The sequence below is a fragment of the Anomalospiza imberbis genome, chromosome 2 (genome assembly GCF_031753505.1).
Source record: "Anomalospiza imberbis isolate Cuckoo-Finch-1a 21T00152 chromosome 2, ASM3175350v1, whole genome shotgun sequence".
NCBI lineage: Eukaryota > Metazoa > Chordata > Aves > Passeriformes > Viduidae > Anomalospiza > Anomalospiza imberbis.
The window spans coordinates 75370212-75386930 of record NC_089682.1 but is presented as its reverse complement, the minus strand read 5'-3'; the positions used below and the strand labels follow the sequence as shown (position 1 = coordinate 75386930).

Sequence of the window (16719 nt, the reverse complement as noted above, 5' to 3'; positions counted from 1 at the left end):
CTTGAAAAAGGAAAGTATTCTATTATGATTGTCCAGCTTCTCCTTTTCTTTAGCTGATGATTTTTATGGCACATAGGTTAAATTTATGGTTTATTTATTTACTGGATGTTTAGTACTGCAGATTGCACTTCTGTTCTTTAAACAGAACTTACAGTGCTTCTGAAAGCAAAGATGTATATATTTGCATTAGGAACAAGCAGAGTGCTTGGAAAATTTTCCAAGATTAACTTGAGTATGTCAAAGTGGGTATGTGTCTAATTTGATTAGCTCATTTGCTGTGTTAAGAAATTGACCCCAATTCCTTTGGGGTCATGTGCTTTCTTTTCTGGAACAATCTGATGGAAACTCATACTCTCAAAAAGCATAGTAAGTTGCACCTGGAAAAGAGAGTTTGTGTTCAACCATTATCTGCAGAAGTCATCCCCAGACAGTGATACACAAATCATGTTTGCATTCACAATCCTCACACAGACCACAGTACCATGATGCTATTGAGAAACAAAAATGCTCTGTCTCAGATATTATTTAGCATATTGGCTTAGTTTAAGACCTAACTCAGATTTTTTGGGTAAGCCTGCTTTTTCTTTCAGAATCAAGAATTCAAATTTTATCCTGTAGTCAAATATGTAAATTTACTATAATGCTGAAGTTATATTGGAGTTTATTTGGGTTTAAAATAGGCCAAGGCACTAATGATTCTGACACAGGGTTTGAAGGGTCTTAGGAATTGAGAATCTGATAGTCTTCTTTGTGCTTTTATTTTACATCTGTGCCAAAAGTATCACAGTCCCATTCTTTTCTGTGACATACTCAGAAAGAATATGCTGTGGAAAAGCAATTTTCCAATAGCCTTTTCTAGAGCAGAAGTGCATATTAATTACTTTAAAATTCATGTTTTCTCACTCACATGCAGTAAGTGATGATTTCTGACAAGAAAAAAGGCAGCAGACTGGAAATTGTCCCAACCTACAGCATTTGCTGTGTTTAAAGTGAGATAGCAGTGAGAGCTTTTCAAGTACTCTGCAACACAGGTATTCAAACTGTGTGAAGAAAAAGCTCTCCTTAGCACCTAACAGAGACTGGAAGTATTGGCTGGACTTCCTCTGCTGAAATCATAAAGTCAGGAGTACAAGTTACAAATTTCAAAGACTGGGAAGATCAACCACTGGTATGTCACCTCATTTCCATGAAAGCATAGACATTGAGAGAAATTTATTGTGTATCTTCCCAGCTCACTGGATGAGCACTGTTTGCCAAAGCTTTATCATTAGCAGTAGCATGTAGAACCCTTAAGACTCTAGAATTTTTCTCTGCCATGTCTGTGTTTTCCTTTTGAGGTAGATTCTTCTGCGCTGTTCTTATTTAAGAAGAAAATCTCCATTCAAATGGAGATTAAAATACAGAAAGGAAGTGCTGTAGTAGTGTGGGAAGGAAACTTAAGAGACTCTGAAAGGAAAGATGTTAAGGACCATTTAGGGAGTCTCAGAGTGACTTTGTTTTCATTACTGTGATTATATTCTTCATTATATCTTCATTATTGATTATGTTTGTATGAAGAGGTTAATGGATTTGGTCAAACTCAAAAGTAGATCTGCTTTATGAGGTGCTGCAAGATACTGATAAAAAAGGACAATTTTAAAGGGAATTACAGTTGTTAGAACTATGATAAGGAATATGTTTCAAAAAACCTCAGTTTTCTAGAAAAAAAAAAAAGCAGATGCACAATTGGTAGGAAATATTTAGGGAAAAAAGTGTTTAACATTATTAAATTTGAGAATATTACAGTGAAGAATTAGAGATGAGGAAATTTTTTAAAGGAATGTTCCAGTGAAAAAGGCCCATGGTATTGAACTTTGAAAACACACAGCAGTAGTCTCTCTTCCCCTGGTGCTGACAAAATTGTCCTCTGAGCAGTTCTAGACATGTCCTTAAAGACAGATAATCACATAAAAGATGAAGGAAAAGAAAGAAAGAAAAAAAATCTGATGGATCTGTTTGGAGGGATTAATTTATGGGGAAAGAATATGTGAAGAAGAATATAAAAATGCCTTGCTTGACTGAGACACCATTAAAAAGGAGTAGGGACAGAAGTATCTACATTTTTTTCCAAGAATAAACAAGTCTTAAGTTTATTTTTAGACCTGTTTTCTCCTTCAAACACATATTCCCATTGAAGTTTCCTAGGGAAAAAAAAATCTTCCCAGAACGAAACCCTTTCATATCAGCAAAACATAGATCTACTGTGTCTGACACCATCAATTAGTTTGCATTCTCTAGCATAGATTTTAATATCACACTTTATAAATAGATAAAACAGATTTCATGGGATTTATAAGCTGTGTATAAGTCAAAAATATGAAAAAGTAAAAATAAGAAAGAAATACTAATTTATAATTTTTAAGATACCTAGAGATTCCCTCATCTTCCCTATGATGCAAAAGGCCTTACAGAACCTGTGGGCATTGTTTAAAATACTGCATTAAAATGGGTAATCCTGAAACAGAGTAAGAATTCTCACCATCCTCTAGTGGAAGGCTTTTAGCCCTACCTCTTATTAACTTCAATGGTAGCATTTCCTCAGGAGTGCCGTCCTTGAAAAATTCTGGTCCTGTCTGACCTGTTCTTTGGATCTTTAGCTCAATGGATCTGAGAATCAGGCCCTTAGTGTTTAACTAGGATTGCTGCATTTGTCTCTTTTTTTATTTAAAATTGACTGTAAATTGACATTTATTTTTCTTTGAAGTAATTAATCTTCAGTTTTTGTTGAAGGTCAGCCTACCCACTTTCTTTTACCTTTGGAACAGAAACTGTCACAGGTGGTAGAGTTTTTGCATGGAGCAAGGGCAGTTTGGAGAAAGGAAAGGAGCAGAGGCTGACACCAAGCAGAAAATACCTAGCAGGTCTTAAACTGAAGAGGCAGGGCTGAAGGGAGTGAAAATGGACCTGCATTAAAATTTAAAAATAAAACCATATACTACTGGCTTGGACTGAATCAAGAAAAATATCATAGTAATACAATTAAATAATGTGATAATATATATAATAAGATTTGCCATGACACAGCTCTACTTTGCAGTGCATATGGCACGATGAGCAGAGTTAATTTTTCACTGCTTATGGGAATGTGATGTTCTCTTGTTAAGGTGCAAACTGACTTGTCATCACTTCTGGGAATTCAGTTTTAGTTATCTGGTATTATTTCTTGGGGTAAATATACACTGACATTACTTAACATACATTACCAGCAGAGTGTGTCTAGCTAAGAAAATGCAAATCCCGAGTTTTAAGACGTCAATATGGAACAAAAACTGCAACCTGGAAAAGAAAACTCCTAAATTTAAAGCAGTGAGATTGGCAGATTTTTTATTCTGTCATATGAGCTGATTACTCTTTTCACTTTGATACTGAAACCTTCTACAACAAAAAGCCAAATTTTAAAACATTTTGTGTCAAGAAACCAAAGTAGATAAAACACAATTTAAAATCATACTGGAATATCTTGCTTAATTAGCCATATTTTAAAAGCTAGTCTCCATGGTATTCTATAATAATTTGTTAGATGACCAGAACAGTTTGAAAGAAATGTCTCATTACAGTGTCCATGCTTTTATTTTAATCCACATTCCTCAATTTACTGCATGTGGACAATAAGACCAAGGTGATTTATTAAACAGGTCTCATGGTCAGTGAGATGCCCAATAGTGTCTCACTTAAATTCATAATAAGGTAATACAAGATAAAGTCCATAACCCTTAAACTGTTTTTTTTAAGCCTTGATTCAGAGATCTCAGTCCAAGAAGAAACCTTAGGCACATAAATTAAATATCACCAGATCCTGATGTTAAAATGTGTAAATAGTGGTTATTTTGTAGCCCAGATCTTCCTAATACTCAAAGGTATTTCGAAATTCAGTCACATGCACGCTTCAAAACTTAAGTATTTCCCCTTGTTTTTCTGTTTATTTCTGTTTCATAAACAAAATTGGTCTATACCACTGCCTACCAAATATGATTTTTCATGCCATACTAAGCTCAGTGGACTAGTATTCTTTTGTCAAGAATTTGTGATGCAAAGTAAGAAAATGTTAAGCTCAAAGCTACTAATAATAAATGTTATATAACAAGAAGAATCAGTGCTAAAAAGAAGCACTTAGACAGCAGCTAATGATGCAAGAATTGTAGAACCAGAGAAGCAGTGAATGGAATGAACCTCAGAGGTCTCCATCCAAATTTCATTATTGGAGTGGGAATGTTGCCAACACGCTATGAGATGAATCTTGAAAGTGCTCAGACGTGGAGATTATGCAGGCTCTCTGAAAGATATCTAGCGCTGCCCTACTCAACAACAACTCATTTTCTCTAAGAAAAAAACAGCTTTCCCCATGTTTTTGGGAATTCCCAAACTATTTGAAGCACCTTGGCCCTTTTTGTATCATCTACCCTAACTGAGAAGAGTTTTGCTCTGTCATCCTCCTAAACTGCTCTTCATGTAATTATGAACAAACTTTGCTCCAGCTTTAAGATCGGCTCCCACCTGTGGGACCAGGAAGGCCGGCGTGATGTCCTGCACTCCTCAGAGTGCCTCCTGGACAGGGAAGCTTGGCATGGTGCTCTGCTGCCCCTCAGGAGACCTTGCCTCTGAGACCCAGTGGTTTGTTGTGGTGCCCCTCTCGCCTCAAGGCTGAGCATTTTGGGCCAGCATAGTGCTCTAGTCCCACTGTGGTCCCATTCCTCTCCTAGCTGTCCTGCTTCCAGGGTCTGCTAGGCTGGAGGGGTGTCCTGCTCTCATTCAGGATGCCCTGCCTTGAGTTCCCTCAGAGAGCCCTGTTGTCCTCCAGGGCTCTGCAGGCTGCCCTACCTCCTGGCTGTATTAAGGAGTCCTGCCTCCCTCAAGGCTGCTCTGTTTCTGGATCAGTTCCTTTTAGGGGAAGCTGCCTGGTGTCCTTGGCCTGGCAGGTGGGCTAGTTCACTTTGAGACTGCCTCGTCTTCAGGGTCTGGTGTGGTGCCCCAGACCCCCTCAGCTCCTACACCTGACAGGCCAGCAACATGCTCCATGCTCCTAGAGGCTGTGCTGCCTCCATGCCCAGCATGCAAGCTCAGTGTCCTTTCAGCTGGAATCACTACGTGATCTTGATCTCTTGGTCAGGAGGTCATTACATCTCTTGATTATCACTTCAAAATATTGCACGTTGCAGTTCAGTAAGTGACTACAATTAGTAGTAGAAGAGTAGTTGTAAGTAAAACAGGTGTTGCTTGTGAGAGTAAGTGTAGACCAGCAGAGACATTAGAGATAGGGCCACCAAAGCCTTCGTTGAGCATAGAGGGTGTTCACTACAGCCTCTGGCCTCTCTGGCAGGGAGAGCCAGCAATCCTTCAAAGGCCCTTCTCTACAAATGATTCCTCTGAAATGGACACCCTCTCCTGGGGCAGGCCATTAGCCCCACTGATATGAAATCCTGAGAACAGCAACTGGAGTCAGACCACAGACTGGAGAGGCCTATATTTGTCTGTGATACCAAAATTGCTAATACAGGCATTAATGAATCACTGCCTCCACCATAAACACAGGACTGAAGCTGTGTCTTTAATCATGTTTTTTTTAGCACTAAAGGCAAAATTTCTGTCCCTTTCTCTTTGGACTTGCCCTCCAACACCCTCAGTATTGTGCTAGTTCAGCTCCTTTTTTTCAGATATGCAATGAATTTGTTCAGTGAATGAAATGGAATAAAAGTAAACCCTCCAAAAGAACAATGTCCCTAAAAACAAATTGGGTTTGTAATTTTAATCAGTGCCTTGATCTGGATTGGCTTACATCCACACAGACAAGTGAGTTTGCAAACCAAAAAAAAAAAAAAAAAAAAAAAAAGCAACAATGAGCAATAGATCTTGATGTTGAGAAAATTGCCGTCTTGAGCTGCATCTCAAACTCACCAAGTAATTTCATACACTGGTACACATAAATGCTCATTAGAGAACAATTACTTCTATAACTACCAGCTTCAGCAAATTTCTAGTTCTGTGATCTGGGATTAAAACTGTGTTCCTTTAATAAGTTCTTGTGTCACTGTCAAATTGATCCTTGTGATGTTGAAATAGGAGTCTCAGTGGAAGCAATTTCTTACCTTTCCAGAAAACAGATCTTCCCTAAATAGTACCAAGCTGCTCCAGAAAGTCTTCATATTTTGCAAAAGCAAAACAGAAAAGCCAAACTTGTCACTTTCTCCAGAACACAGAGCATGGGATTTTGCTGCTCTTCAGATAGGGACAGACTAGAGCATGCTTTAATTATTAAGGAATAATTGTATCCACATGAAGGACTTTGGGAACTTACTGCCTTTGTGAAAGAGTGCTTACTGATGCATGAAACACAACAACATTGCAAAGCCATGGTTATTTCTATTTCTCCTTTCCTTACTGACAAGAACAGCAGCTGTCAGTGCTCTGGAGGAGTAGGCTGTTAAGGGTAGGTTCTGGCTGCATGAGCTTGGTCCCAGGTATCCCTGGAGTATATCCAGAGTTAGGCATTCCAGCAGGTAAAGTTCTCCCCCTTCAGACAGAGGTGGATGAGCAAATTCTGGACTTTTAACATTATTATTGATGGGCTGCTCTGAGGTGTTATATGCTGATCAATGTAGCAGGTTGCCAGGCAAATATGAATAGTTAAGTTCTGTTATTTTTGCCACTTAGGTGTGTTTTCATAATACCTGTCTAACTACAATTTAACTAATAAAAGTTACATCCCTAACAACAACACAGCAGCATATCAAAGGTCAAATTCTGGGCCTCCAACACCAATCTAATTATTCTATCAATGTCAGCTCAGTAGGGATTTATCTCTCCATAAGAAAGTTTGCTTTTGAGACAAGTCCTAGGGGTTTCAGTGCCCCACATTCCCTCCCCTGTCAATACCTCCCTCTAAAAGTTCCATCAGAGGTGATGTACCTGAGAACAGCTGCACAGACAATCATAAGATATATTGCTTGTTTAAAAAATTATTTTCTGCATAAGATAATATTCACATAGAAAATAAAATCTCTCAAGCAGGTTGGTGAATTAGTATCTGAACATTGACCCGGCAAGTCTCTGTTGCAAGTGTCTTTGTAAAAGCATCTTCAGCTGAGTCTTGTGAGTCTCACTGAATTGCTTCTCTGCTGAATTCTTATAATACAACTGGCAGTCTTATGTGGAAACTTAGTCTAGATGTCTCAAGTGTTATGTTTGACCATTTCTGTAACTACAGAGACTAGTTACAAGTATCTATGCACAGTTTGGCCAATCCTGCAGCATCAATTACCTGGGAGCATCTCTGAGACAATAGTGCCATCAATCAGCTTGTAAACAGCAGGAGCTGCCTGAGGAAAACTCCAGGACCAAAATTCTCTCTTGGAGAGCTTCTGCAGTGGTTTGTCACTTTGTTGGAAGGCAACTAGGAGTTTGGTTGGCCCCCTCATGTCATGTCAGTCCATTATCTCAAATGAGTTGTCTCAGGCAGCAGGATCAGCCTGAAGAGTTCTTCAGCCACCCTGGGAATTTGTGATTGTGCTGCGTATGCACATTGGCATGGCCAGGGTACACAGCTACAGTGTGACTGCAACTGGTCACAAATGAGTATATCTGGATGTTATATATCAGTTAGGGAATTGCTGGCATGGCAATGTTTTGAAAACTGAGAGGTCAGGGTGAGACGTTCCAGTTTTAAATGAGAAAACCAGATTTTTCCTAAATTTATCCATCAGCAACAGACTTCTTGGCTACAGTCAGTGCATCTGCTATACTGACCATAATCACTTCATATACAGAACTTTAAGTCTTTAACAATTGTATTTTAAATTTCTGTGAGTACATGTGGACCTAATGGCTCAGAAGACAGGATGACTAGGACTGAGAGCACAGTACAAGCCATGTTGGAATATCCTGATTAGTACAATTATATGTTATTGTTTTCTAAGGCCTCTGCAATAGGCCCAAATTAGAGATCAAATGCAAAGTTCAATCTTACATCACAATTAAAACTTAAAATCCATAATTCTTTTCACAGGGAGAATTCTGTTTGCTTTTCTTTTGGGGTGTTCTCAGATGTGAGAGGCTTTGGGTCTTTCACTACTATATTTGTAGTAGTCTGCTGAAAATAAAATAGCTATTAAATGTAGCAGAAAGTCAAAAGAATCACTCAGAGAGACAAAAATAATTTTTAAATCATTAGATCAAATGCAAAGTTCAATCTTATGTCACAATTAAAACTTAAAATTCATAATTCTTTCCACAGGGGGAATTCTGTTTGCTTTTCTTTTGGGGCGTTCTCAGATGTGAGAGGTTTTGGGTCTTTCACTACTATATTTGTACTGAAGATAAAATAGCTATTAAATGTAGCAGAAAGGCAAAATAATCACTCAAAGAGACAAAATAATTTTTAAAATATCTAATATAAAAATATATTAAATACACATCCCTATAGAGAAACCATGATTAGGCTACTGTACTTGACAATGTTCTGGACTTGATCATATCTTCAATCTTTTTATCTTGTACTGGATAATGAAACATTTTGGTTTGCAGTGCATGAAATTATTTGTATAATTTTAATTTGAAGTCTATGTGTGTTTGCAATGATATTCCAAATATCATTATAATATGATACAATAATATTAAAATATTATTGTAATACCTATTTGGACTATGTCCAAATCCACTCCCTGAAATAATAATCCAGGTGGTCTCTCCCATTCTTGTGTCACATAGAAGAAGTGCTTTAAATAATACTTTGCACTTGGGGAGACTTTTATATTGTCTCTGCACATGTACAACACAAAACATGTGCTGCCGGCTGATCATCCCCGCCCCAAAAATGCAGGGTAATATTATAGATTAACTTAAATATTATTATAATAGATTACAAAACTTGAAGATAAAATCATCTAGTATTTTGGGATAGAGACAGGATGAAAATCTAATGCTTCTAACCATGTGTGTATTTCTAACTTAGGCATTAGAAATTTAAATATGCTTTCTCATTAAAAATGTTATTCAACGTTTATACTCCTATTTGACCATAATTTCCAGGAACCATTATGGGATTCATTGTGGCTTAAGGTTGTTGGTGTTCAGTTTTTTATTTATCCTGGCATCAAAAGACAGAACAGCTCAAATTCCTACTGAGCTCATACTCCTACAAAATGAACATGACCTTTCATATGCCATTTTAAAAGCACGCCTTACATTTGCTCCAAATTTAAATCTTCTTTGGTTTAGATTGCTGTAATTTCCCTTTTCCTCCTCACCAAGCTGGTAATTCTTTATAAGCTATACACACATGGATTTACTACCTATAAGTCATAATTTTTATGTATTTCCAGAGCATATTAGGTGCAAGGGAGAGAATGTGCCACTTTCTTATATTTTTTTCTGTAATTAAGATATTACATATTTTTTCAAACCTCTTGCAGGCTCCAATACTGCAGTAAAGATCAGCAGATTTTCATTTGGAGTTGCTGTGGTGTACCCTTCTTTTTAAACCCATCTAGAAAACCCATCTAACCAACCTGACAGAGCCATCTAAGTTATTTTCATAGATCTTCCAGTTAAAATGCTTTCCAAGAGTGCTCCCAAAGTGTTATGTTTATCACTGAAGGAGGCAAATAAATGCCTCATCCATTTTCTAGATGGGTTGAATAAGATGGAGTTTCTAGACCACCGAAACAATAACAGCATTTTTGTTTCCATAGTGAAGAAGGTAGTGTTCCCAATGAAAAGGAATGGATCACACAAGTTATCTTAGTCACAAAAAGAGCTCTAATTCTGCATTATTTCTTTTTTCTATGACCTCAATTTTAATTATGTGCTGTTTTGATCGAGCAGCTTGAATTTAATTTCAATTTTTTTCCAGAATGCCATTTCTTAGGTTTACAGACAGAAAGATCCTGTCATCTACTGAAATAGACCTGAAAACTGGCTCTGGCCCAGCCTTCCTGGAATTTGTTTTATGTTTCATGTAATTCACTTGAGCTCTGTGGCAAAACTGTAAAGCAAGAATCAGGGAAATAATGATTTGCTGTCATCTATTTTATGGCAAACTACCAAAGCAGGATCTGAAGGGCAATACCTGGAACAATGGGATTTGAAGATTGATGGGCTTCTCTAGGCCACATCTGGCATAAGAAACTCTTTCCTTAAGGAAGAGAACTCTTTCCTTTACCTCGCCTTTAAAAGTACTAGCAATGTTCTCAGAAGCAAGCCTTCACCCAAACTGTGAACTCTGATACACTGATTTCTCTAGCTTGATGAATTATGCCCAACACATCTGTACTTGTAGAGGCTTTTTATTATATCAAGCAGGTTTCTGAACACTACAAGCAAAACCATTAAATACTACTTATGAACTGTTTTTCTTCTGAAAGAAACTACAAATACACCACATATAAAGTTCATGTAATTCTCAATATTGGCTCCTTTATTATACCCCTTCTATTTTATGCAATTTGGAGAAAGAGAGAAAAGGAAGACCATAAACACCTAGGTCACATAATTATGCCTGTATTATGGAGAGTTTAATATAAATAAGTTGATCTTCTCCCTGGCAGCGATCACAGATGAATTAGCAGAGTCTCCCAATTCTGCCGAAGTCCACAGCCACATCAAATGCCAAGGTCTACTACCAGATCAATAATCCAGGAGGCTGAGCTCTGTTTGCAGCCAGAAAAATCATCAACTTAGGCACCTCAGAATGCTGACTCCATGCTATAACTTGGCCAAAGCCTGATTATATTTAATTTATTGGGAAACATCATCAAGCAACATTCTGAAGAGATATGACCTCACTTTTGCTTAGATATAGACAGTTCTGGAAAAATAGGTACATTGTTCTCAGCTCATGAAATACACAGCACTGATCACACTTTCTTATTTTTCATGTTTTAGTGGGAAGCAGCAGGATTTGGCAGTTTTCCTTATTGGAAGAGGAAGGAAAATACCAAACTGGGGAGAAAAAAATGCCAGCCCACTATCATAGTTACCGTTGGTTGCTTGTCAACAGTGGCAGCTGAACATGAAGAAAATTGTTCACAACAGGGAAACATGAGGAATGTAGCAGAATGCCTTACTGTACAAGACAGTTACGGAAGGGAAAGCAAGAAGACAGACAGCTATTTGCCAGACCTGATAGAGCCATCTCAGTTATTTTCATAGATCTTCCAGTTAAAATGCTTTACAGGAGTGTTCCCAAAGCATTATGTGTATCACTGAAGGAGCCAAATAAATGCCTCATCCATTTTCTGAAAAACAGAAATTGACAGAAACCAAGATGACAGAATGCCTGCTATTGGGCAAAGAAATAAAAGAGAGATGTAATTTCAATTATTGCAGCTACATCTGTGGTCTAGTTAAATTCCTCTAACCTCCTGTGACATAGCAATTCAAACGTTTAGGCACAGACTCTACCCTAAGAAGCAAAGAAACAACTAAGATTTGATATTTAGAAAGCAAGTATTCCTCTTGTTTGAATGAATAGTGACATTTTTACATATCTGCTCCTCATCTCAGACTTGTTAATCATGCTTTAATCCATCAGGACAGAAAGGCAGAGCAGATGAAAAAGAAATGGGTCTTTAAGTGTAGAAATTCCATCTCAGATACCAGCAAACAGTATAAGGCAGAAGGCAGAGTTTTTTTCAGAAAAGAAAGTTTCTTAAAGCTACCACACAAGAGAAGTGACAAGATAGGATGGACTCTAGTGATTTGCATTTCTTTTCAGTGAGTTTATGACTCTGAGAGTATTACTTCACTTTCTTTCTGATGAGCTGTGTGCCTGGGTACAATATTCTGCACCCATTGATAGCTTATGGGAGATGGCTCATGAGATTTAGCTCTTCAAACAACATCACACACCTTCTCTCTCCTGTGAGAACTCTAGAATAGAATACAAGCAACAGTCTGTCACTTCTCTCAGCATATTTTTTCTGTGAAAGTATTGGCTACACATATCAAATCACCATGGTATGAGATTGTACATATATAATCTTTTCTTTCCAAGGCTTCAGGAATAATACAGAAGAGAAAGCAAAAAGACAGATGCCCACTTGCCAGGTCTGGCAGAGCCATCTAAGTGATTTTCATGGCTCTTCCACAATCACACAGAATTAGATGATCACTGAAGTTAGAAAAGACATAAGGTAATCATCTAGTCCAACCCCCACTCAAAGGACTGTCAGCTACAGCTGGGGCCATTTGTAGCCAGGTTTTTAACACATCTAAGGAAGGAAACTACAAAATATCTTTGAATGCCTTCACAGTAAAAAAAGTATTAGTTTTTAATGTTTCAATGTCCTTCATTTCAATTTATGCTCATCTCCTCTTCTAATTTTGCTGAGTACCACTAAGAGTCTGGCTTCATCATTTTTAACCCCCTCCCACATCAGGCACTGTAAACCTACCTTCACACCAGAGTTCCTCAGTTACTTAGTAATTGTTGCAGCTCCTTCAGTGAACTCACTCCAATATACCCATGTTTTTCTTACCAAGGGAAAAGTTTTGCCTAACAAAATTTTTAGGCAGCTCATAACTTTAAGATAACTTTGACATCAAACTTCAGAAGTATTTTGCTGTCTGTTCTGAGTACAAGATTTGTAAATGCTCAAAATGTTAGGTGGGAACTGAACAAGGTCAGTGTATAACAAACATATCACGATACTATGCCCATTTATCTACCATTGCAGTAATCACAATTCTCAAAAACCTGCTTAGCTCCTCCAATCCACAAAGGACTGGAGACACACTTTGGTGACCTTTACAGAAGTTGTCAGAATACAACTTTCTTCCAACTGACCCAGTTGCAACTTATTCAGTTTGGCACTCTCAATTGAAGAAAAAAAAATGGAAGGAGCATTTTGGTTCAGTTTAGATTAAGTTTTTGGGTTTGCAACTGCAAAACAGAGCTTCTGTTTTTAAATGAAATGAAGTCTACAGTCTTAGAAAAAATAATTCAAATATCTTGCAGAAATAGTTCTGGGGTGTTCCATTATCTGTAATTATGGCTATGGGTTTGTTTGTGAGAAGGTGCCTATAAATTAACACTGAATGATCTGAGCCCTGGACATATATTCTTGGCCTGCAGCAGTGGGTATCTCAGATCAGCTTAGATTCTGACAGACCCTTCCTCACTGAAACCTAACATCAATGGCTGAAAACTGCAATGATTCCCAGGAAAAGACTGGAATATGCAGTGTTAATGAAGAAGGATAAGAAGATGATAGATTGCGGGGGCCAGAGAGAGAAGTTATTGAGGAAAACCACAGGACAAGGAAGGAACAGCATAAATGAAATGAGATCTTTAAATCTGCAGTGTGAATTAGAATTCACTTCAAATTCTTCAAATTAACATGGGCAAGTTTCAGGAATAAGAGTAATATTTGAAGTACTGGCAACTTTGAGAGACACAGTAGGGATAAAAGTGCACGAAGGACTGGAAAGATTGCCAAAGGTATCTTTTGCGACAAAGGAAGTCACTGTGGCTTCCTGAGCAATAAAAAACAATGCAAAGTGATGCTACAGAAGGATCCTTCCAATAACAAATCACATAACAAACAAAATTGATTAGATAACAAAATTTGGTGGGGATATTGGAATAGGAATAGATTTTTGCCAGTCCAATAGGGAATCCAATATTTTGCCATCCAAATAGGATGTGGATTTATCGTCCAAGAATTGGCTAACGCTCAATCTGAACTTCCAAAACCACAACGTGCAGTTGTTGCTCATTTTCAAATGATCTGACTGTACCAAGTGGAGTTTGGGTCATCTTAGTGACAACCCTTAAAGCGAGTCATAATACATTACTGGCTGTCCAACAAGCCCAGTTTTCCTCAGAGCTTCAGTTTTCCTCAGAGCTTAGCTCCTAGAGACCCTTGTAGCAGTCTTTCACTGAGCCATGTGCAGTGTACCAGCCTCCTTCCTGAACCAGAGGACTCAGCTCTGGACTCAGAATCAATGATGTAGTCTCAGCAGTTCCAAGTAGAGACAGAGAATCATACTTCTCTGACTCCACTGGCCCCTTTCCATTTGAGGGAGATGAATTATACAGCTCGCCTTTCCATGCAGCGAGAGCGCGTGACGAGTCATACCCAACCTCGCTGCACCTCCACCCCATAACCCCCAGATGCTTTCCAGCAGGGCTCCTCTGCAATTCCTCAGTCTGCACCGATGCACAGGATTACCCCACCTCAAATGCAAACATCTGGGTTTCATCCAAGCTAATGACAAAGCTGGCAATAAGTCTGACTCTTCTGAGGGCCAGCACAGTTATTGCCACACTCAGGAAGCAGCACAGCAGCCTGAACCACAGCTGCTATTATTGGAATTCTAAAGTAATAAATGCTTCCCTTTCCACTTTCCTTTCAGCACCACTCTACTCAATTCCTAATACTTGGTGACCTTCATATGTACTGACACATGATATATTTAAACTCAGAAGATGCTTTTGACACCTCCTGGCTTTGCTGCAAATGCACTTCTACAACCATGACATTTTCATCATGACACTTTTCTTTTTCTCAAGATCTACCAAAACAGGGGTTCAGAAATATGTTCCTGTGATAGTTCCTATAACCAGTTATCACCCTTGGGTAATGGGTGATGTCAGCAGGATTTGTATTCACATGATGGGAGTATAATTTGTCCCCTAAATAGTATGAAAGCTCACATTCCTCAAGTTCAGTGTTGCTGTGAATTTCAGTATCAACAGGAACTCGCACTGAGCCTCATATTCAAACTGAAGGACTGGCCAAGTGTCTTTGTCTGGTCACAGATATCTGTGTATGTAAACAAACTGTTCTGATTCTGAGTCTCATAAAAATTATTACAAGAAAAGACTTCTACCTGATTAAAAAAAAAAAAAAAAAAAAAAGTAGGACCAGTCATTTTCCCTTTGGAATAAAGCAGATTAGAGAAATCTGTGTGTATGTTTTCAAAGCAGTTTCCTCAATCACATATAGAACATAAATGGAGTGAAGACACCAACCATCTGGCAGATTTCCAAAGGAGCTCAGGACCAAAATATTCATCCTTATGCAGGAAACTAAGAGACTGGAAGGCTTTCCCAGTACTTTCCCAGTATCTGTAAAACATCAGCACCATGTTCAAGGATGAGCAGTCAGGTATCATCTGTGTTGACAAAAAGGTGGAGGAGGACAAGAATAGGTGCCAGGGTAAGTCATGCAGTATCTGAAGCATAGGAGAGAAGGATATATTAAATCTCTGCCTGCCAACTTTGCTAGTTGCCGAGTGCTTTTGAAAATCTGATGCCTCATTTAGCTGACTAAAGAGTGATTGAGCTGTACCAGAAATACAAACCCAGCTGTCAGAAAAAAAACTGGAAAATATGTTCTGGAGTAGTTTTTCAAAATCAAATTCTTTTTCTCTATATAGAACACTGGTTTATTTTAAAATGTTTAATTAGGCTAAGTTTAGCTGTGTGTATCACCTGAAAATAGAAAAAATACACTAAAACTATGCAGGTTAGTCCAAATGCTTGCTGAATAAAACTTCATGCACTCACTAACCACCAGATATTCATGCCATAGCAGAGAAAAACATTGTGACAAAGACTGCAGAGACATTAGATTTTTATCTGAAGATTATTTTTCCCCTTACCCCTTCACTTAGACATCTAAGTACTTGGTGAGAAAGATGCCCATAGCCCAAGATTATGAGAGTAGCTTTGGAATACTTGGCAATGACTATAGATGTTTTTGTATTTGAAGGGTTTTAGGACCTTCTAAAGCTCTATGAATGTCACAAAGAAAACGGGAGATGACCTGCTTCCACCTCTGTCATTACTTAAGTCTCATGCCTGGAAGGTGTGAAATAAAATTCTACTATACAAAGACAGGAGGTGTGGATGATTACTGAAAAAATTAGCAGTGATCTGGAGCTAATGAAAGAACTTGAGGTGTCAAAATAAATGTGAGATGAAAGGAAGCTTGTGAAAGACTGAGTGATCAAATGGCCCTGCAAAAGTGTCACAGAGGTCCAGTTTTGGAACGTGTATCTAAAACACATTCTCATATTCTGAAACCGCTTCATATAGTATCATTGTGTCCTACATGGCATATCCTCATTGCCACTTGACATTTCAGCATATCACACACCTTCTGCTTCCCTAGGTTTCTTACTTATTACTGTGTGACTCATTACAAATTCCTGAAATCTAAGGTATACCTACCGATCTGTTTCTGAGCAAGAATTTGTGAGGGTCATTCAAGTAAAAAGAAGAAATTCGCCTATTTAATTTTCTTGGCCCCACCTCCTCATCCCTATGGGGCAGGAGAATAATTTTGCTCTCTACTCTCTGATTCACATACTCTATTTCCATTCCCCCACCCCCAGGAATATTTCCGCCTGCCGTGTGCCCAGGGACCTCCTATTTTTGGCAGTACTTCATGGTATGTCAGTATTCCAGAGGTCAGCTGAGGATAAACTCTAATTGAAAGATATTAAAATAGGCTGCAAGGGACAAAAATTCGAAACCCCAAATCTATCAAAATCTGTTACTGATGAAGCATCTGAGCTAGCTATGTCCTTAAAATATGCATCAAAAGTAATCTTCCAAACCTCTTCTTCAGGTCCCCATTGGCACCCCAGAGGAAATAATTTCAAACTGTTCAGAGAGCAGCAGTCCTGTTCTGGTCCTTGAAATCCTTCGAGCAACACACACCCACACAGCAGCATTAT

At 38.3% G+C, this 16719-nt stretch overlaps 1 protein-coding gene across 1 annotated transcript in view; it reads right to left on the bottom strand.

The window, feature by feature from the left end:
* Positions 1-5575, bottom strand: part of LOC137469782 (trypsin-like) — a 49170-nt gene extending 43595 nt beyond the window's left edge. The window contains exon 1 of the mRNA XM_068182922.1: positions 5572-5575. The gene's annotated coding sequence lies outside the window, so the exon portion shown is untranslated. The remainder of the gene's footprint in view (positions 1-5571) is intronic.
* Positions 5576-16719: the final 11144 nt, after the last annotated feature.